Source organism: Macrotis lagotis, chromosome 6 (genome assembly GCF_037893015.1).
Source record: "Macrotis lagotis isolate mMagLag1 chromosome 6, bilby.v1.9.chrom.fasta, whole genome shotgun sequence".
Taxonomy (NCBI): Eukaryota; Metazoa; Chordata; class Mammalia; order Peramelemorphia; family Peramelidae; genus Macrotis; species Macrotis lagotis.
The window spans coordinates 232,674,639-232,697,978 of NC_133663.1; the positions used below are offsets into that span (position 1 = coordinate 232,674,639).

Genomic DNA, 23,340 nt, shown 5'->3' on the forward strand with positions numbered 1-23,340 from the left:
TTCTTTGACTAACTAATGACAATTTTGGGAAACCACTTAATGTAAAAGCGTATTAGCCACTTACTGAAGTTCTTTTTCTTTGCTAGTTTCCTAGCATCAAGATGATTTTTATTAAAGTGAGTTAATCCTTTTGTACTCTTTCTGGGCGCTTTGTAGACAAGAATGGTGTCTCATAAACCATTCCAGCATGTGGAGAGTTAACCAGGTTAAAAGAATTCCCAGCTAGCTTCTTTCACCAGGAATGCAATTCATGTTTACCTATATAAGGAAACCTGTTAGACTGAAATCAGTTTGGCGGATTTTTAAGCTGACAGAGAGACATGTAAGCACACACCCTGGGAGAGTGGGAGTGCTTGGTAGGCTGGACAGAGCTCAGCTTCCTGACTCTCAAACTGACTGCAATTCAGCTGATGCTGAGAAAAACAGTCCTGAAACCTTCCAGAACAGGCTGCTTTGAGGAACTATCTGCCTAGATTCTGAGATCAAATTTAAGGGAGGAAAAAAAAAAGCAAAGGCCAAGAAAAATGGAGAAACAGGTAAGCTGTGGATTATTTTTTTTAAAAGAAATAATTCCTTGCCTCTTGGAATTGACACTGTTAAACAGCTTGTAGAGGGGAAGAACGCTGAGTGGTACTGTTAATCTGTGTTCCTTAAACAGCAGCTCATTAATATACTTTGGAAATATCTTGAGACAGACAGTTCTTTACTCCTCTATGTACCCCAAGGGTACACAGGCAATCCTTTCAGCTTCTCATACATTGTAGAAAGTTTATTTCTAATCTGAAACTATCTTGCCTTAGAAAGGAGCAAACTTCATTATCTTGGATACAAACTAAACAGTTCAGAAGAGCTTAGGATGCTTTGAGTAAAGATCCCTAAGGAGGTAAGAGTAGATGTGAAGTCTGAGTTCCTAAAACCACAGGCAGCATAATATTTGGCAGACTGTAATTTGTCATTTTCTACCAGAAAAAAATAAAAGCCCAAAGTATTATTTTTCATTCATTTGCTTCTGCTGCTCCGAGGAACAAAACTCTCACATCCAGCCCATGCAACAAAGGACACCTTCGGAGACACTTAGAGGAAAAAGTCAAGCTGTGCTCTTTGTTCTATCAAATGTAAAGAAACTTTCTCCGATTCTTTGACAAGTACAGTATGCCTCTTTTGTATATACAACAAGAAAGATGGATAAAAGTTTTATGCCCTTTGGCTTTGTATTTGATTAGTTAACTTGAGGGGGTAAACCCTATCCTTTGTTCTCTTCTAAATGTATACAAGATCTCAATCTGAATGTAATTAAAGAAGGAAATGTGAAAGCATGTTAACAGGGTAGACAGAAAATTTGGTTCTACTTTGGGACCAGAGGTTGTAAGATGCAACAGCTGGATGAAAGTTAATCAAGTTTTAGTCTGGATCACAGGTAAAACTTTGTAAAAAAGATACTGGTGGTTTCAGTTGAAAACAATTATCACAAAGTTAGTCTGAATCAGGTGCAAAAGTTTTTGCTTTTGTTTTTAATGGAGAGGTGGTTGCTTTAAATGAATTAGCTTTGATAATTGTATGATTGCTTTGCCTGCTCATCTCTCAAGGAAGCACTGTAGTTATCCAGCACGCACAGTTGCTTTAATCTGGAGAGCTTGGGGAACAGGATTGTATTACTCGTTATAACAAGTGGCACAATGACCTAATTTCATATTTCTAAAACCTTGATTTTTTTCTCAGAGCTTTATTTAAGTAAAGGCAAGCTTTCTCTAAAACCAAATGGAGTAAGAAAATAAACTTCTACCCTGCCCCAGACATTTAAATTGCCAAGTCAGAATGCATCTTGTAGGTAAAATATTAATTTAATACATTGGCAACTCCTAAGTGTTGAAGCATGTTGTAAAGTTAACTGCTGCCTGGGGTTGAAAGTTGAACTGAATTTCCTCCCCTGACCCTTTCTACTTTGAGATTCTAAAACTTGAAGAGCTTTGACTTTAAGTAATTTTATTTAAATTTAAAAATAGCCAAATCAGATCCAGAGAAGTTATGCAGATAGAAGACCTATTATTATTATTGCTGTAAAGGCTTAACTGGGTGTCAGCATAAGAGAAAGATCAATTTAAATTTTTTGGAACACTTTAGCTCCCAAAGTGGCTAAGAAAAACTAAGCATTCTTGATATTGCATTAATTTCAAAAGAAATCTGCAACACAGGAAACACAATGTGCTATTTAAAATATAGAGTCAACTTTTGTTCATCTGCATGTGGATGATCCATATGTTGGTTTATCTGCAGCAGATGTTTAATCCCAGGCTAACTTCTCTCTGCCAACTGAATAACTCTCACTTACCTTTCCTTCAAACCTCCTCATACACTACACTCCCACCATACCAATTGTACACTATTTTTTATTATTAGTCTAAAGGGAAACATAATTTGGAGATCTTCATACCAAAATCCAAACAGTTTTTGAATTTATTTTCAATGATGTTTATCATTGTTTTTGCATTGTTGAGGGTGATTGAGAGATGATTGTACTACAGCATTGCTGAGTTTCTGTCTCCAAATGGAGATATGCTACTGAGACAAAAATGAATGCTACCCCCAACAAGAGGTGCCCCAGGGGAGTTCATTAGCAGTGAATTGGATTATTCTAGTGCCCAACCTACTCCCTGGGTGAATGAAAGCTAAGTTTCTTTGAATTCTACATTAACCCTTTCAGGTCACACAGTTTCATTTCTTCAATGTCTTGAGCACCGGGTATCATCATTACATAGATTAATTTTCACCCAAAGAATAGCTTGGAAACTTGAGGATTCTCACTCAGTGTGCTAAAGGGTGATTTGGGGGTTTATTTCAAGGAAAACATCATTATTTTTTGTTGTCTTTCAAATAGTCTTGGGAATGATAAAGATTTTAAAAGACCAATTAGTTCATTCCCATATTTTTATGTAAGGCTAAACTTAAGTCATTCTTAATCAGGGGGAGGTAGAAGATGTTTTTAAAGACCTCTTGGGAAGTATATTACGGCATATTTACTCTTATGTTTAAGCAAAAGTTGATAGCTCTTCCTAATATCTAGTATCCCTAATACAATTCCTTTATCTAATGATTTAAAGTATCGTTCAGCTGTGTTTTTTCTAGATATCAAGGCAAACTATTTTCTCACAGTCTTAATTAGAAAATCACTTGACTACAAGAAATCACATGTCAATAATATTGACATATATTGTTCACAAGGACTTAGATATTATACATAAGTATTCCTGTTGCCAGTGAACTTCTCTGACAACTTTTCCTTTTTAAAAATTAAATTAGGGCGGTTAGGTGGCATAGTGGATAAAGCACCGGCCTTGGAGTCAGGAGTACCTGGGTTCAAATCCAGTCTCAGACACTTAATAATTACTTAGCTGTGTGGCCTTGGGCAAGCCACTTAACCCCATTTGCCTTGCAAAAAAAATTAAATTAATAAAACAAAACAAAAAATCCCCCACCTCTACTGCCTGATGATCAGAGTATTATAAGCAAAATATTTATGCCAGTCACTTTAGCCATCTAATGAGGCAGATTTTCCCAAGTTTCTGAATATCAACCTCAAGCCAAATGAATACCTAGAAATTAACTTCAAACCCAAACTACACTCAGGTATCTTGAACCTCAAGAGCAGGGGTTTTCACAGTATTATAGATTTAGAGCTGGAAGTGACCTTCAAGATCATCTAGTCCTTGTAAGTATGTGTTCACACACACACACACACACACATACACAAACACATATGTGTGTGTGTGTATATATGTTTATGTGTATATTCATTCTTTACAACAAGCAACAAAGGCCCAGAAAGGTTAACTTGCCCAAGGGCTTAGAACTGGTAAATGGAAAAATTAGAAAGTAATCATGGTCCTTCAACTCCAAAGCCATCACACTTAGTACCATACCATGCTGCCTCAGATTATTTTATTTTGGAAGAAAACAATTTATACTATTTCTCATCACCTTTCCTTGTTTCTCTTTTGTGATTGAAATGTGTACCCATCTTTCTTTAGATTTCTCTCTATAGAGCTTCTCCTCCCTAGTTTCTTGATTTTTCTTCCTGAATTATTTGCCTGTCTGTTGACTTCTATTTTTCTTTCTCAGATACCTCATTTCAATAGTTGATTCACAACTGGTTAATGGAATACAAAGCACTGTGCTTGGTGTGTTGAGGGTGATATGAAGACATCACACTGATGGATAACTAAGAAACCAAACTTCTAGATAACTGATAGAAACCCTGAGATGATAAATCTCATGACCTGTATAATAGAATGTCTCTAGTCTTAGAAATAGTAACTAGTAACTAGTGTTAGGATCTTCACAATTCTCATTGAAGGGATTGTGCCTATATGTAGAAACTTTCCATATGTGGTCAGAATTTTGTTGTCTAAAGAAGGGAATTTATTTTTATTTAACAAAATTTTATCTTTTTTCATTAACAAACTTTTATTTTCTCTCTTTCCAACCTCCCCTGCATAGAAAACAAAGCAAAGCAAAATAAAAAAAATCCTTGGAATAAATATGCATACTCATATTACTTATCAGAGGCAACCACAATGCACAATGAATCTAAATTTCCAGGAAAATACCAAAACAAAGCAATTCTTATGAATGTCTCTTATAGTTGGAACTGATTAACATGCAACCTCAAATACATGCTCCAATAAAAAGAACATGAGCAGCTGCCATTAATCTATAGTTGTATGTTTAAGGCTTAGAATCAGGGACAGAGAATTAATAACTGGTTTGCTCCAGTAGGATTCTTCAAGTATCTAGGGCACTGGCAGAACCAATTTAAAATATATTTATATTTCAAGAAAGGTTAGGTGATGAGATGATAGAATTTATGCAGTCAAGACATTGCCTTCTAGTTAAATGTAAAAGTACATTTCCATTTTTTAATTAATTGCTTGCAATCACATATTAAAAACCTTCAGTGAATGAGTTTTTCAGAGAAACCTAGTTAAGTTTAAAGTTCATTCCAAATGTTTGACTCCAAAAAAGGCATCTTTTTCTTTATGAGAAAGGAAAACTGTGATGGTAGCTATGAAAGAATGCTGATATTTATATTTCAAAATGTGCTAATGGCATCTAAGTAAAGGTGTGACTCAATAGATTTGTATTATGGGGATGCAGTACATAGTCATACACATTTTGAGGCTCAACTTCACTTGTCTCAACTGAAATTAAGCAGAGTCTCTTCCAGTCTTAAATCTTAACATGACTGAGTTGGAATTTTTATCTAAGTGCCAGAGTTCTAAAACACTCCATTATTTATAGGTATTGCCCTATGAGAAGATTTCATTTACTTAAGCCAAAATGATTTTTTACTTAGGAGAATCAAATTCTTTTACTATTTTGACCTCTTCTGACTCATTCATCTAGCACCCTAGGACAAAACAATACCCCCAACCCCCCCCAACCGATAGAAATGTGTACTCTAGCTCTTTCGTTGACCCCAATGTTAAAAAACAAAAAATGATCGTGGGGTTTATGCTTCAATTGATATTGATATGTTTTTATCTAAATAACCTGTATGGGAATCATTTACATTATCATGTTTAAAAATGGAAAGTAGCAAGTTGAAAAAACAAAAAAAATAATAATACTTGTTTGGTTGTTGATTGTCCTTTTAACAATAGGCAATTAAAAGAAAATCTTTATATCCTCTTAAACAATGAACAACTTTCAAACAGTATCATAATAGGAGAAGTCAGTAGGTTGACATGGCAGAAGAGCAAGAGAAGTTTGAATGAAGAAACTGTGTAGGAGGTAGAGTACAAAAGTGAATGAGATACAGACATAATCCAGCAATAGTAAATTCAGCAAGCCTCTGACACATACTGGCTATGGCATAGGAAATGTATTTAATGATAATAAAATTATCTTTAATATAAATATAAAGAAATTATTTGCCTAGATCACACTAATAATATGTGTTAGAGGTGAGAATTAAATTTAGGTTTTTCTGACTCCAAATCTATTGTTCTATCTACTGTCCCATGCTGTTAGAAAATATTGGAGCTATGTCTCTTCTTTCTTGGACATGATGCTTTCTAAGGGAGAAGTGGTTTGAGATTTCCTAAGCAGACTCATACTTAACTAGTCAATTTAGTGCTATTCTTTGTTTCTCCCTATGGCTTTATGGATAACATTTGACTCCCTGTCATGGGGTGGAAGAGACTTGAGCTCTTAAAGGCTATGCCAATACACAAATTCTGGAGGGTACTATATAGCTGGAAACATTTTGAGTAAAGGTTGGAGGTTGTCTACAGACCAATCCAGGCAATGTTGGAGAAGGTTATCACCAGGGTAGCCACAAGGTGGTGGATTTTTCAGCTATAGCAATAATTAAAGACTGTCTTGGTTATAAAGAAATTGTAGTGGATGATGATGATGGCTTTCCCATATCTTGTCATGGTGACTGAAATTCTAATATTAGAAATTCTTGAAATCCTAAAAACTTAGGTCTTCAGGAACTGGGTATTAAAGTGTACATATCCCTGAAAAGGATGAGATGTTAAGTCCAAGTCAGTTTAAAAGAATGGGCTATAGAATAGTCATTGGGATAAGGAAGATGGATTACCAAAGACAATTTTTTTTGCAAGTTGCTATTTTTGTAACTATATGCAGGGATAGATAGTCCTGCTGGAGAATAGTACAGCTCAGTACTGTAAGATGGTACTATAAGTACCATCTTATTATGGGATCTTGGGTGGGTGGGAAACCTAGAAGCTCAATTTTTATATCCTATTTCTCTATTGGAATGAGTTTTTTTGAAAATGTAACCAGATAACTTGCAATAACAGACAAGTAAGCCCTACTAATTCTACACTCCTGGTAGAATTTTGGTAAAAGTATGACATTATTATTTTGTTATCTATTTTTTAGGGTGGCATGTATACAGTGTGTGTCATCACATTGCCCTTTAAGTGATCTAAGTAAATTCCTTTCTTCCCACAAAGAAGATGCATAATTGAAAAAAGCCATTAATGGATGAACAGTTATAAGTAACAGTGAGAGAAAAAAACCTTAGAAACCAACAGGTGTTAGAAAGTGTAAGACTAAATCCTGTGGAATTGAGTTAGTAGCATCTCCTTTGGATTCCCCTCAATTGCATAAATCCCAGTAAAGTTTGGAGAGTATTTGTAAGATGATTCCTTTCTATATTCACACCCACATCCAAGTTCCAGTGCCTATGGACTGTCTATAAAGTAGATACTATGTTTGTAAACCTCTTCAAAGCAATTAATTTCAAGGTATTATGCTCAGTGTCTGTGTATACATTGATTATAAAGTTATATAATATGCACATATATATGCCTGTATATATTACCCATGTATGGATATATACATGTATGTGTGTGTGCTTATATCTAGGTTTATGTTCATATATTCATATATAATTTCCCACAATCTTATTTCTGTCTTGTATCTCTGGTTCCATGGATTGAAAAAAAAGAAGCAAGATCCAAGTATATTCACAATATCAAAAGAATGTGAGATAGGCTCCAGAACATAGTTATATTACCCCTCTAAGGACAGGTTCATAGATTTCAGTTTGCATGTTGAACAGAATACTCACATTGATGAGATAGTAAAGTCATTGGAAAATTGAAATATCTTTGATTATGGGGTAGTATAGGTTCCATAGCAAGATCAAATGAATTCCAGCTTCCCATGTCTTAATATCTATTCCTGTCCTACCCACCCTTATTCAGTATAACAGTCTTATACTCTACATCCCATAGAAGAAGGACTAGTGATTAGTATGGTATAGAGAAAAGACTGCAATCCTCTAACTCTGTGACTACATCACTTAATCCCACTGGTTCTCAGTTTTCCTATGTCAAAGAAGCAGATTGGACAGGATTAGTATAAGCCATCACCTAGTTCTATGTCCATTGGGTTAGTTTATAATGTGTATATTACACATGAGAAAAGGATTCAGATATACTTATTAACTTTATGAATTCTATTTTATTTCCAAATTTTGCTTGCTCCTCATTTTGTCTGCATTAAAGAGCTTACATTCAATATTGCAAGTGAGTGTAAAGTGAATTTTGTGCTTGTTTAGGGGAAGGTGAAATTTGTTCTAGATCTGTGACATCATTGGTATAAGGAAACTCCTTCTCCAAAGCCATGGTCACATGATTCTTAGTTTCTTGGGACACTGAGAGGTTAAGTGAAACACTGTCAGAGGCAAGCCTTGAACCTAGGCTGAGGTTGGCTTTTTTTTGTCCATTAATCATGATGCATCTCAAAATGTGATTTGGCTAAATGGTATAAATTAGTAAAGAAAAAAGCAGTTGTCATTTGGAATGGAAACGTCTGGCAAGATTATTATTTTTTTTTAGGTTTTTTCAAGGCAAATGGGGTTAATGGCTTGCCCAAGGCCACACAGCTAGGTAGTTATTAAGTGTCTGAGACCAGATTTGAACCCAGGTACTCCTGACTCCAGGGCCGGTGCTTTATCCACTATGCCACCTAGCCGCCCCAAGATTATTTTGCAATTGACCTTCTCCTCCACATAAAACAAAGCACACAACCCCTTCCAAACAGAGGTGCTTTCTTACCTGGATTCCATTTGTCCCAAAATGGAACCAGAAAGTGAGGAGAGTTTTAAAAATGCATGGTAAAATTTGAATTGTTATTTCCCAGTATAGCTGACATTATCACTTTATAAAATTCTCTTGTCGATGATATCTCCTAATTCAAAGCCAGAGCGGGGTGAATGAGTGCCTGCAATCTCAATCTTCAAGTCCATGGAACAATGCAATATTCTATGGAAACATTGCAAGACCGGCTGTTTTAAGAGCATGTGTCAGAAGATGCATAAGACAAAAAAGATAGGAAGAGCAAAATAGTGGTGAGCCAGAAAATGTCTTTCCTGGTCCCATGAACAAAATGCCACTGGATGATAAAACATCTGCTAACCAAATGATGTGGTAGAGTGCAGGTGGCTTGAAGTGGTTTGATTTAGACTAGGGAAATCAATAGTACATGTGATTGGTTGGGCTTTTGTTCAGTTCTATATCCCTTCTGAGCAGATCCTCAATATCTGGAGTTCCTTCTCTCTTATATTATTGGGAATACTATGCTTTGGGCAGTCCTGCACCCAAGCCCTGGGCCCTCCATACTACCATCTTAAATGGAGGAGTGAACATCCTGACAAACAAGAAAATACAACAAACATGTCAATGAATAAATGAAGGGTGAGAATTTCTGCTTCTAGCCCCACAGGCCTAACCACCACCAAAAAGACATTACTGAGATAAAGATGTGAACCTTCAGTTCTATCAGACCTTCTGGAATATTTTATCCTCCTCCCAAAAGACTGAAAATGAAGTGTTAAGGAAAGTCTTTGCCAGCAGATGGGGGGGGGTTGTAAATTAGTTCATAAAATCTGCTCTGTGTTATCCTTGAAATCATCTGTCTTATATGTACTTGTCCTTTGGATTTGTTTTTGTATTTATTCCAAGCTATAATTCAGTAGCACTCATCACCATATGAGTTTTATCCTAAATTCACATTTAAAGATGAGCAAATTGCCTATTTTTTGTGGGGAAAGCATGCAAAGGTTTTCTGTAAGTGGTAGTATGCGTATTCTTTAAATAGAAAATGTGTATAACTATACATGTATATCATATATTGCTTCTATCATTAAACTTTTAACTAATAAATTTATGTTTTAGTGTGATCACTGGTTTGAATAAACTATATACATATGTAGTATTGATTTTAAAAGGTTTTTGTATTAGGTCACATTCTTATTCCTCTTATTCAAATATCTTTCAATTGATATATTCTCCACATTATTTCAAATTTAATATTTTGTAGTCTTTGTATATATCTATAGCAATACAGATATTAGTGTAAGTAATAAAATACAATGTTGTATATAAAGTACTTTGCAAGCCTTAATGCTCTATATAAATATTATTATTGTTAGCAATGATTCTCACTTGAACTCAGTTTAATTTAAACATCAAAGACCAAACAACTATATGTATAGATTCTGTCAGCACTGCATTTTGTGTTGATAGACTTTTCAATCTAAATATATATATTTAATCTAAAACTTTGTGACATTTATTTAGTGGTAATACATTTTAACTCTAATTTATTGGGGGGGGCAGGGGAAGAAGGGAAGAGTCTCATATTTCTGATCTTTATGTGGAAAGAAGTTTTGATTATTGAAATTTCAGCATTCACTGTCACTACTGAAGTCCCAACAGATTTTAATGAAAATAAATCCAGAAAAGAGAGGAAAAAAAGAACCAAGAAGATAAGAGAAAGACAAAGAAAGAAATAAGATGAGGGGAAAGTTGAGGAGGGGGACTTTAGGTTTTCTTTGTTAAGTAAATTTAATGTTTAATGAATATTTGTTAAATTGAATTAAAATCAATCAGTAGTAGAATATCCTGAAAAAGTTTGTTTTTTCTATTCTCTTTGTGTGTGTTCTGATGTTACTAAGTAGAACCTATTAGAAGTATGAGGGAGGGACAAACAGGCCTGAAGAAAAGAGAGAAGAGAGATAGACTTGTTAAGAAACTACTATGAAGAATGGGTTGTATTTACAAAGTTAAAATAAGGGGAAGGTTATGTAAGCTAAATTTAGAATTGTGCTTAATTTGGTGGCTAGGAAGGAAGACATAAGTGTTCCAGTGTTTTGGAAAATGAATAAATAACTAGGAGAAAGAAAGAATAGCTAGTATAGTATCAGCACAAATAAGTAGATGATTGGCAGAATTCTTATGCCTGGGAAATTACTATTCAATAAATTCTCTGATGAATGAATGAATGATACTGTGTGTGATAGGGTCCTTAGAGAAGGATTTATTTTTGAAATCATTACCTGCTTTCTCTTTCTGTAAAACATTATGGCTATAATTTGTTTTTCAAGTATCTATAACCATCATGAACTTCCCACCAATGCTATAACCAAACCTATATATTGGAATATGGGTTACTATGCTTAATATTCTTCTCTTGAGCTAAGTTCTTGTATGATCATCCAGAAATCTGAAAAAGTTACTACACACTGGATTCCAAATGTCTTTCATATACCTAGGAGTAATAATTTATTCTCCAGTATCTGACTTAATATTTGTAACCACTAGTAGGGATGGAGTAATACAGTCATGGAGTCATTTTTCACCATGAAGCTCTAATAGAGTTCCTTCCCATTTGGTTTGGTCACTGCCCAATTTTAGAAACGAGCTGAAACTTCAAATTCAGGTCCCAAGGGTTTTGTCCTGCTCATTTAGTCTTGCTATAATTTTGCCCATAATAACTTGTTTTTAATTCAGTTTTACAAAGATTTTTTTACTACTTTGGGAAGGATATTCTTACAAAGGCACTCATACATTTTGAGTCCCCAATTCATCCAGCACATTTGATTATCAAGGCCTAAAAGTTAATTATTAATTCTCAACTGAAGCATGGATATATGTCATAAAGTAGTTTGGGATATCCTATCATTTGTTGACTCAAAAGTTATGCAGCTGAATTTAAAACTACAGCAAGTAACCCTGAATAAGGTGTGTTTTACCTTTCATATCACTTCCCTTAGTGCAGTGGTTATACTAAAAACACGTTTGTTTTATTACACATGTGTTGTTTAAGATGTTCTGTTTCTTTATAACATAAATCACTGAAAGAGACTGACATTCAAAAAATTCTTGTTCCAATAAATTGGTCATTATTTACTGGATGCAGCAGGTTTTCCATTACATCAAGGACTATCTCCTATTGTCATAATTCATATCTGGTCACTGGTTCCAGATGACTCTGGAGAAGAAAGTGAGATTGGGGATCTTGCACAGCATCCCTAACCCCCCCAACCCCCAACACACACTTAAATCCAATTCACTTGCATGTCATGGCATCACATTCTTGATGATATACTTGGATTTCAAGAACAAAGGATAAACAACAATATTATTTACTGAATTACTAAGTATTAAATAATTTTCCTCTATATACATACTATTCTGGGATAGTATTTTTCTAAGAATTTTCATTGTAGATAACTATTATAAATAAGAAAGTGGATACAAGTCTATATATAGTTCTATATAACTATTTTTTTCAGAGTTCTTTACTTTTGTGTCTCTCAGTCTCAACACCTTTGGTTAAAAAAATTTCTAATTCACAAATTTTAGATTACTCTCTCTCTCTTCATCTGGTTTTTATACTTTCCTGACACTATTCCTTTGCTCATCCCTATTCCTAGAATGACATCCCTTTCTTCTCTACCTTTTAAATTCCCAGTTATCTTTTAATACAAATATTTATTAAATGACTTCTCTGTGCCAATTCCCTCCTGACTCAAATGCCACCTCCTCTCTAGAACCTTTCCTAATTCTAACCATTAATAATGATTTTGTTCCACTTGTCTCACACAGCTTTTTGTGTAGCTATTTTTTAAATTATTAAAGTTGTCTATGTAATGTTTTGTATATTAGTATTTGACTTTAAGCCCATTAGAGGTTATCATTTTAAATTTACTATATTCTCCACTACTGTTTTCCCCATTACAGATATTTAATAAATATTTGTGGCACTGAATTAAAACCAATCACTTAAAATTTTTGGCAGCCTATCCTGCAAAGTTTCACTGGGTCTATTCTCTTCATGTTTGTCCTCCTGACTCTAAGTAGTACCACTGGGGAATCCTGTGGCTATTTAGTTTCTGTCCTTTTCAGGAGAACTGTGTAGTAGTGAGAATCATTGTGATTTAATTAAACTAAAATAATTTCAAGAACTAACTATTGGTAACTTTTACTTTTTAGTGATAATAAGATTTTTTAGGTGATATTTTAAAAAAAAGACCAAAATGGTCTTTGCAAGAACAATACAGAAAAATAATTAGGCATCTTTTTCTTTTTCTTTCTCTTAGTTTAACATATGGATAAGGATCACTGTAAGATATAATCTGTCATTTCCTTCTCCCATATGGAGATTGTGGTATCCCTAAATGCTTGTTTTTCATTTTTGACTGGGTTACCTTTAAAAAATGCAGAGATGCCATATTGGGATTTGATTAAGCTAAAGGGTAGGGCATTTACCAATTGAACAGTTTCTTTCTTATCCAGAACATGGAAAACCTAAACAAAGTGGAGATTTAGAGGAATTTCCACAGTCCTGTTGTAGATCTTTTAGATATAGCATTGTTGCTGTAGTAAATGTGGAGGCATAGGGAAGAAACAGCTAATTTTTAGTCATAGTAAAAAGTAACCTTTTTAATGTTTTATTGTAAGAAGAGTCATTTTATTGTATTTTATGGGCAATAAGTGTTTCATTGGATTGGCTTGAGCTAAACTTGGTCAAGAATATATGGCATCAGTCAAGAAATTTGGAACATAATGAAACATTTGCGGAGCATAAAATGTAATACTTATGACCAAAGGTTCAAATTTGATATTTTATAATCAATTAAACAATAAAAACTACTTCCTCCTGCCTCTCCATTCTATATAGCAGCAGCAGTGGATCTAGACTTCGCACAGAGTGATGGTAATTCCACTAAACTAATGGTATCACAGATCCTAATAAGTCTGGTTCTTAATGTCTCAAATAATGAGGAATTCAGTCAATGATTCAAGCTTTGGTCCTCTCTAACAACCAGATCTTAAAGTCAGCATCATTTCTCTCTTCAAAAGAAAACCAGCCCTTGTCAGTCTAGGTAAAACAAATATTGATTCTACCACAGTATGATTAAAAAGTTGGGAGGAGTAGTCTATACTTATCACATTTTTATTTTTACTTATTAAAATGATGATTTTTATTATTTTTGTTTTTCTATTCATTTTCTCTTCTAATGTATATTAAATTCTCCCTGCTCCATTCTTTATAATAAACAGTACAAAAGAAAAGGGTGGAAAAAGTAGTTCATCAGTTATTGAGAATGACTTAACCAACACATCCAATGAGTTCAACTGTATATACAATGTTCCACACCCTTTATGTCCATTAGCATAAAAAAGAAATAGATGCATTTTCATATCTCTTCTTTGGGGCCAAATTTGGTTGTTATCATTATATAGTTTCTTTTTCTGTTGTTCTTTTCATTTACAATGGTATGATCATTGCGCATATTGGTTTCCAGGTTTAGTTTTCTTCACTTTGATTCTTTGAATTCGTCTTTATTCCTCATTTCTTATGGCATATTCATAAATCACAATATGTTTAGCCACTCCATGACCAATAGGACTCTACTTTATTTTCAGTTATGTGCTAATACAGAGTGCTGCTATAAACATATTTTGGTGTTTTTGAGAACCTTTACTCCACCCCCCATGTAAATTTAAATGTCCTTTAAATGTAATGAAGAGTAAAAGAAAGCAACAAAGTTAGCAAAGCAAAGTTAGATAATATATATGGTGTCATCCAAGAATTCAGATAAAGACTAATTTGGATATTAAGGAAGAATGGACCTGGACAGATGAGTGAGATCATTAGAAGATAATAATATATTTTTAGGTAGGGGTTGTACTAAGTCCTTGAGTTTCCTTCAATACATTCTATAATTCTATATTTTCTCTTTTCTCCAAAAGCTGTCCTGTTTTTCTAGAGGAATAAGTTTGTTCTCTGTTTTTCAAAAGTCTATGTACTAAATTTCTAAAAAGCATGGAGAGAGAGAATGTCTTCTTAAAGACTGCTGGCTAGAAAAAAATACAAATCTATGAGATGGAATTAGTATAAGAGTTAGAAGTAAGTTGCCATTTTATCATTCAGTGTCATCTTTAAATATGAAGGACTATAATATATGCAACTGGCACAAGGGTAAGCATAGAGAATAGTCATTAAAAAGGTTATTTCTCAATATTAAAATACCAAATGAGTTCTGCATCTTTTTGAAAGCAATGTTAGGTCTATATATTTTTCAGTTCATGATCTCCTTGAAGGTTTCCACATCCTTTCATCTCCCATATTATCCCTTCAGTAAAAAGTGACATGTCACAGGGAAAAGTGCAAGAGGTAGCTTATCTTGTTTGCATCAAATCACATTACAATTAGTAACAATTTAGACTTTATTCATATCTCTTAAAACTTCCCTATAATAAATGGAAAGAGGACTGAATTTAGAGTCAGAGGTTGTATTGTTTAGCCATGTCAGATTCTTCATAACTCCATTTGAGAGATACTGAGTAGTTTTCCATTTCCTTCTCCAGTTCATTTTGCATATGAGGAATTTAAGGCAAACAGGCATTAAGTGATTTGCTTAGTCACACAGCTAGTAAATTTCTGAAGCCAAATTTGAACTCAGGTCTTCCTGATTCCATGTCCAGTCCTCTATTCACTGTCCCACTTAGCTTCCCTAGAGTTAGAAAGCCTGGGTTCAAATCCCAGATATGCTCATCCCTATTGGTGTTCCTCTAGAAATATAAAAATAAAAATTAGATTAAATGATACCAAAGATCCTTCCCAGGTCTAAAATCTATGACTCCTTGAATCTATGGAAATCTTCAGTCACAGTTTGTTAAGTCAGAATTTATTAAGCTGCTCCTATGATCCATTTTTTACCAAATGCTGGTGATATAAGAAAAGGCTAGCTAAAGATGGTACCTATGCCCAAGGAGCTTACTGTTTAATGGGAGGGAACAAAATACAAACAGCCAAGTACAATGGGGTGTATACAGGATAAATTGGAGCTCAGGAGCAGAGGGAAGGCATTGGCATTCAAGAAAATTGGGAAAAGCTTTTTGTAGAAGGTGGAATTTTAACTGGAACTTGAAGAAAGCCGGAGAAGCTGGAAGGCAGACATGAGAAAGAAGAAATTTCATGCATTATAATAGCATGAAAATAGACTAAACTATTACATGCCAATGATGTGCTGAAAAAGTAAGGATACACTTAAGGCATGGAAGGGAAAATGTATGCTCCCCTCTTCAGTGGAAGTATTTGTGATCTTTTCATAATGCTGTTTTCAATTCAAGTAATATCTTAATATTAATTTGTTTAAGTCTTCTTTGGGGATGGTGGGAGGTGATTTTTGTGCACAATAATCAACAAAAGCAACTAATAGAGATTTTTTAATTATAGTAAAATAAGACAGATCTCTGAAAAGGGTGATCAAAATTCAGCTGATGAATATTCATTTTTGTCACATTGCCTATCTAGACCATGGTAGAAAGTTTTGCATCTTCAGGTTGTTTTGTTGCTCACCATTCAGTCATTTTTTTTTTTTACTACATCTGACTCTTTGTGACCCAATTTTGGATTTTCTTGGAGAAAATACTGGAATGGTTTATCATTTCCTTCTCTAGTTCATTTGACAGGTGAAGAAACTGAGGCAAAGAGGGCTAAGTGACTTGTCCAAGTTTAAGTGTTACAGACTTGAACTTGGGAAGATAAGTCCTTTCTACTTCAAATGTGGCACTATATGCCTTTTGCCACTAGCTATTTTTTCTCAGCAAAAATTTTTTTCTTTCTTTCTGGGAAGAAACTCTGCATTTAAAAAAACAGAATACTGACTAGACTTGTGAATTATTTGATATAAGGAACTTCAAGATAAGGAAAATCCTTCTACCAATGCTGGTTATCGCCTTATCTGTAACTTATTGTCTCAGACATTTACCTAGAAAAGTAAGACTTAAAATGACATATCTAGGGTCAAACTTCAGAAACAGTATTTGAACATTCATTAGCTTTGTGGCTGGTTCTCTATCCACTAAACTATGCTGCCAATATTTTTTCAAAATAGAAATTGAACCATGCTACTAGAAGATTCAGTAATTATAGACAACTGTTGCTCCATATGTCAGCTGAAAACCAGATTTTAAGTTTTTTGCCTAGAGACAAATTCCCTGTAAAATGCTTGGACAAGTTAAACCCAAAGCAAAAATTTGTTTGGAATATAACATTTTAACCAAGCTTGGTTTTGGATTTCTCTTAGATCAGAAACATGTCAGTAATTTTAGAAATATACTGTGCTCAAGACAAATGCAAAAAAAAAAAAGCTTTAGTAATCAATTCAGTGTCTTGACTATAAATATGGATATATGACACTAACATCCAATGTAATATGCAAAGCAAGGCATGCCTGCACCTATTTTACGTGGGAAAATACCACACACACACACACACACACACACACACACATTCAAGAAAGAAAATAGCAATAAAGGACTTATGTATACTAGCAAAATGCCTGCCATTAGCAGTAAGTGTACTACTGGGCACATTAATATATGCTTAAAGAATGGCTGATATAATTATTCATCTGTACAGTGTAGTAGAATTTAAGAAACTTTACATATGAACTCATTTCTGAGAATTTATATGCCTGGAGTATGAACTTTCACTTATTCTTCTCTTATTTGTTTAAGTAAAACTGCTCTGTTTTCTACCAATGCTTTTTTTTTGAAAGAAGGTTTAGAATACATGTGTATTTTGCAATGTTAAAAATATTAATAATTCACATTTAAATAGTGCTTTCAGATTTGCAAAATATTTTATATGTATTATTTCATTTGACTTTCACAATAATATTACAAATGTTTTTAGTTTCAGACACTGGGACATAAATGAGAACTCAATAAATGCCTTTTGATTGAGATGAATGCTGTTATTTGAGATTTCAAGGGTTATATAGCTAATTAATATCTGAGGTGAGATTTGATTTCACATATTTCTGACCCCAACTCTAGCATACTATTTATACCACCATTCTGCTTCCCCAAGTCCACCTCAAGAAACACGTAGTGCAGAGGTTCTGTGAATTTGAATAGAAGATAGATAGAAAGAAAAATAGCTAGATAGCTAGATAGACAAATAGATATAGACAGGCAGAAAGATAGATGATAGATGAAAAGGCTTAGATAGATAATTAGACAGACAGATAGAATAGATAGGTAAATAGGTATTTCACTATATATCTATTTCACTGTAATTGGTTTCCTTTGGAATCCTAAGTATTTTATTTTATTTTATTTACTGAAAAATATTATTTTAAGAAGTGGTCCATGTGTTTTACAGAACTGAAAAAAAATGTTAATAATCATAAGAGATTAAGCACCTCTAGCTTAGAGTTTTCTCTTTCAAGAGAGAGATTTCTTGAAAGTAGGTAATAAGTTATAACAACTAAAATCTGCCTTCATTCACATCTAGTATTTTCAATTTCCTTGTTGTAATATATTCTTTTAGTGTGATTCAATTGTTCTTCAGCTAATAAAATGATGAGAGAGGTTGTGAAGTAACAAAGTTGGAAAATGGAGTTCATGGTACTCACTCCTTCAGTAGATGACACAGGCTATTTATGCAGGCTTTGTGTCCCATTTTTAAATTGATCATCCTGGAATAAGAATGTGAATGGTAGGACAGTCTGGTTATGATACTTGTCCTGGAATGATTGTCAGAATTGTTTCTGTTGTTCTGGCTGGCTAAACATGAGTCACCTTCATGACTTAGCCATCCATGTTATTTTTTCCAGAGTTATGCAGTATAGTTGAAAATCATGATTTTCTCCTATATAGAAGCAGGATTCTTAGGTCAATGATCAATGAACAGACAAGTTCCTATTCTTAAGCTTCCAAGAAAATGCTTAAGGTCCATTTGTAGGAGAATTTAATATTTGTCTTTCATTGCTTATAAAGATTGGTCCTATAGTACAGTACTTCTGCTATTTTCTTCAAATTTTGGAGGAAATAAGTATGTATTTATATATGATGTATATGTATTGTACAAATATGCACATATACACTTCTCTCTATGTATGTGATACATATAGTCATGTTCAAATATGCAATACATTATAGAGACATGATTAATTTATGCAGAATCAATCTAATGATTCACTGGAATATTTGTTGAATCTTTCTTGTATATAAGAAACTGTACAAAGAAAATTTGAATATTTTCCTCAGTTACTTGCTTTACAGACATCCATATAGGCCCCAGACCATGTGGAAAATTTTATTGCAGACAACTTGTAAAAGGTGCTGGTTGTGTGTATATAGCTATCGACTTTGCGATGACAATGGAATTGGAAGAGAGGAAGGACTGATAAATGTTTTGGCAGCTGACAAAATTTTTGTACTTACCTTCAAGTTTTGTTTTATATTCTTCTTGCCAAATTATTTCCAACTCTGTTATGATTTAAGACTCATATATCTTTCAATACAGTATAATCAATGTGGGAAACTTTCCAGTCTCTAAAGAAAAATGTGAAAAGATTAACTTTATAGTATTTCAGAATTTCAGCCAGTTGAAGAGAGGAAAAAAAGCTGGGAGTTATTAGGCAAGGATTGGAGATTTTGAGATTTGGATTTGGATTCTAGTTCCAGTTGATTTCAATTTATTAATTGTGCAGTTAGATAGAAAGTGTTTATTGATTTTGATTGTAGAGCTTTAAAGACTATAATCATCATGACATTGTTGTTGTTCAGTCATTTAATTGTTTTTAACTCTTCTTGACCTTATGAATGCTACTGTCCATGGATAATATTTCTCTTGGTAAAGATTCTGGTGTGGTTTGCCATTTCCTTCTCCAGTGGATTAAGGACAGAGAGGTTAAGTGGCATGCCCAGGCTTACACAACTAGAAATTATCTGAGGTATATATCAGATATTTTTTTTTAATGGTGACTGTCTATACAAGGGTGACAGCATAGAACAGTGGAAGAATTACTGGCCCTGTAGGTAAGGAAGTGTTTAAATTCTATTTCTAATTGCTAATGTGAGTCTAATTTTCCTGATTCTATTTCCATTAAATGACCTCTGCATCCCCTTTCAACTTAGTATCTAAAATCCTTTGACTTTGACCCAAACAGCAGTAGTAGACACCTATATGCCATAATGGATGTGGTAGTGAAATGAGAATCTATAAGCTCAGTGTCATTGACATTTGGAGTCAATATATTTAAATTAAATCCATCATAATGAGAAGCACTGTATCTTTTGGCATAGGAAGTTTTAATTATATATATATTATATATAGCTATAGATATATAGATATATATACATGTATATACATGCATATATGTATGTGTGTGTGTGTGTGTGTGTGATTTTATAAAAAGTATAACTGAGTCAAGTTAGATGACTCAATTGATGGTCCTGGATCTGCAGCTAATTAGCTAATCACTTACCATTTAGTATATCACTTCCCTCTAAAGAATCACTCAGCTCTAAAATGTGATGGTAAAAAATCACAGTATAATTTAAGTTTTATATTTCTCTTTAAGGCCTACCATATACATATATATATATATATATTGATCACTATTATTGTTACTATTAATTATTATATTATTAATTATAATAATACCTAATAACTAATAAATTACACTGATATGGTACTTAATATGTGCCAGATACTGTGCATTCCAATTATTATTTTATCTGATACTCATAACAACTACTGGAGGTAGATATAGTAGGTAGGTTCTGGTATTACCCTCATTCTACAGATGAGAAAACTAAGGCAAACGTAAGTTAAATGACTTGTCCAGGGTTACACAGGTCTGAGGCCAGGTTTTCCTGACTCTAGGACTAATATTCTGTCCAATGTGCCACCTACCTGTTTAGTTTTATTCTTATAATTAATATTAATATAATAAAATAATATTTAATCATATATGCTATAATAATTATATAGTATATCTAATAAATGAATGAACGAATAAGTAAATAAAATAAGCATTCTTGAAACTGAAAACTCTTTAAAGGCCTTACAAATGTCTATATCTTTATCAGTAACCTATCAACAATGCTTCTCTCCTTTTTTTTAAGGTTTTTGCAAAGCAAATGGGGTTAAGTGGCTTGCCCAAGGCCACACAGCTAGGTAATTATTAAGTGTCTGAGGCCGGATTTGAACTCAGGTACTCCTGACTCCAGGGCCGGTGCTCTATCCACTGTGCCACCTAGCTGCCCCTCTCCTTTATTTCTAAACAGTTTCAAAGTAAATTACCTGAAACAGAGGAATAGAGTATAAGTCACAGGAACTATGATCTCAGATATTCTTTACTAATAACTGAAGGGACAAAAATGGGAAAATAGAGCTTGTCTTCTTTCCAGTGTTATTACCTCATGTAACCTTGTCATTTTGCAAATTCTGTGTCCATATAGACTATATGCAAAATGAGAAAAATGTTATACTAAAAGATTACAGTTTTCTAGGGAAGAGGATCACATCTGTCCTTCCTTGAAATAGGATTACGACCTTTTGGATTGCCATGCTTTCAACATATGAAGCTTTATAGATAGCACCTAACTCAACAATAATAACAGCTGACAAAATCATATAGAATTCCACATATACACTTTTATTTGAGTTTTGCAGCATCCATGGGAGTATATATATATATATATATATATATATATATACATATATCACAAGAATTGTCACTCTTGTTTTACAGATAAGGAAATCAAGGCTCACATAACTAGATAGTGTTTGACTTAAAACCCAGTTCTTTCTGATTCCTTGTCTAGCAAGTTACCCATTTTCACTACACTCCCTCTCAACAAACATAAGAAGCACAACTAGAACATCTAGAAAATATCAATATATTTAAGAAGATGAAAATTAATTTTAACTTAGGCTATGAATTTAACTTCTGTTAAATTATGTTTATAATATTTAACATAACATATATAACTGAATGGAAATTATTTTATAAGAAAAATATTCCTCTTTTTTTAAAAACTAATTTTGTCCTCAATTTTTTTCCTAAGATAAACCTAGGCAATCTATTCAATGAAGAGTTGCCATCTGGAATCAGAAATAGACGTTTTTGAATAAGAATGAATTTGCTCAATGAAATATGGACTTCCCCAAAAGGAGATCTTTTGCGTCCTAGTTTTGTCTAGGTTTCCCTATTCTCTCATCCCCTTATGTTAACTTTGTAACATCTAAAAATGGTCATTGACATTCATTTTGAAAATTTCTCAGTATCAGTCTTCAAGTATCTATTCATTTCTCTTACAATAGAATTAGAACATTATTTCCTCTTCCATCCCCCTCATAGAGCTCTCAGCTTAGAGACCTGAGGGCAGGGTATAACACACAATGGGATATAAATCAAATCTATTTTTCAATTATAAGATGAAATATATCTTCACTGCTGGGGGAAAACCCGCAGATTGAAGTTATCCCAATGGACTCTGCTATAGTCTCCAGGACTAGGCCAATTCGAGTTTTAAACTGTTTCCGGGCCTTCGGGTTATAAAGACAACCTTCGTTGCTAAAATCATTTCAACCTGAAAGAGGAGGTACAGAGGGAGATGAACTTTTCCCCATTCATCATAATGGGACATTAACTTTGAAATATATTGACTTGTGATTAATTCTTAGCATTAGATTATCCTGGTCTCAGAAAAGCTGTAGTCACTTCTTCTCAAAGACCAAGTCAAAGTGACAGAACAGAATGAACTGAACTATAGGGTTCAGTGATCTGGAAAAATTCAGGCAGAGGAGGGATGGAAATGCCAATTGGAGAAAATCTCTACTTAGTTAGACAAAAAGTTATAGGTTCCCTGTTATATGCCAGGATACTATTTTAGGCTCCTTTTATCATGATGAAAAGGAGGGCAAAGAATTTAAGGGGTGGATAGGGCTCCATTTCCTGATTTTATAACTCATTTGGTGAGATAGCTTTTTAAAAATCACTATCTATAAAATGTACATTAGTTTTGAAAAAGTTGTTTTTTCCTGGACTTGCTTTCATTTTGTTTCACCATTTAAGATAAAAATTTATGGTAGAGTAAAAAAATTAAATTAAACAAACAAAAATCCATTAACTAGGGAATGAGAGAACTTGGGTTCAAATTTTGCCTATGATTTCTTACAAAGCTTTGATACTTTCAGCAAGTTGTTTATTCTTTGTAGAACTCAGTTTCTTTAACTATAAGATGAAAGAGTTGGGTTAGGATGGTCTTTCAAGTCTCTCTAGCTCCATTTCTTCATTCCTAAGCATACCCCTTGATTTCCCAATGCTCTTCTTTTCTCATCTGTAATAGAGACATAGCAACCAACTGATGTTTTGGATCCTAGCTGACAGTCAGCTCCTTTCTATTAAGTGCTTGCTACATGCTAGGTACTGTAGTTAGTGCTGGAAATGCAAAAATAAAAAGGAAATCCTCTATAAACCATTAATGAATATAAAGGAGAAGATTTGTCAATAATTGATTTATTTTCCTCAGTGAATGGACATTTAGCTTAATTGGTCAAACCATGGGCTAGTCATGCAGCATGAGTTAGGGTAAGCAATGGACAGACCACATCTTCCAATGGGACCTACACAATGCCTGAACTTGAAGACGTTTCCACAAAATTTAGCTGATATCTTCTTCAAGAACTTCTGGTTGGACATAGATA

General features: G+C 33.7%; 1 protein-coding gene across 2 annotated transcripts in view; it reads left to right on the top strand.

Annotated features, from left to right (window-relative positions):
• The first annotated feature begins 310 nt into the window (after nucleotides 1-310).
• Nucleotides 311-23,340, top strand: part of MID1 (midline 1) — a 447,000-nt gene continuing 423,970 nt past the window's right edge. For both annotated transcript variants that reach the window (XM_074192469.1, XM_074192472.1), the window contains exon 1: nucleotides 311-536. The gene's annotated coding sequence lies outside the window, so the exon portion shown is untranslated. The remainder of the gene's footprint in view (nucleotides 537-23,340) is intronic.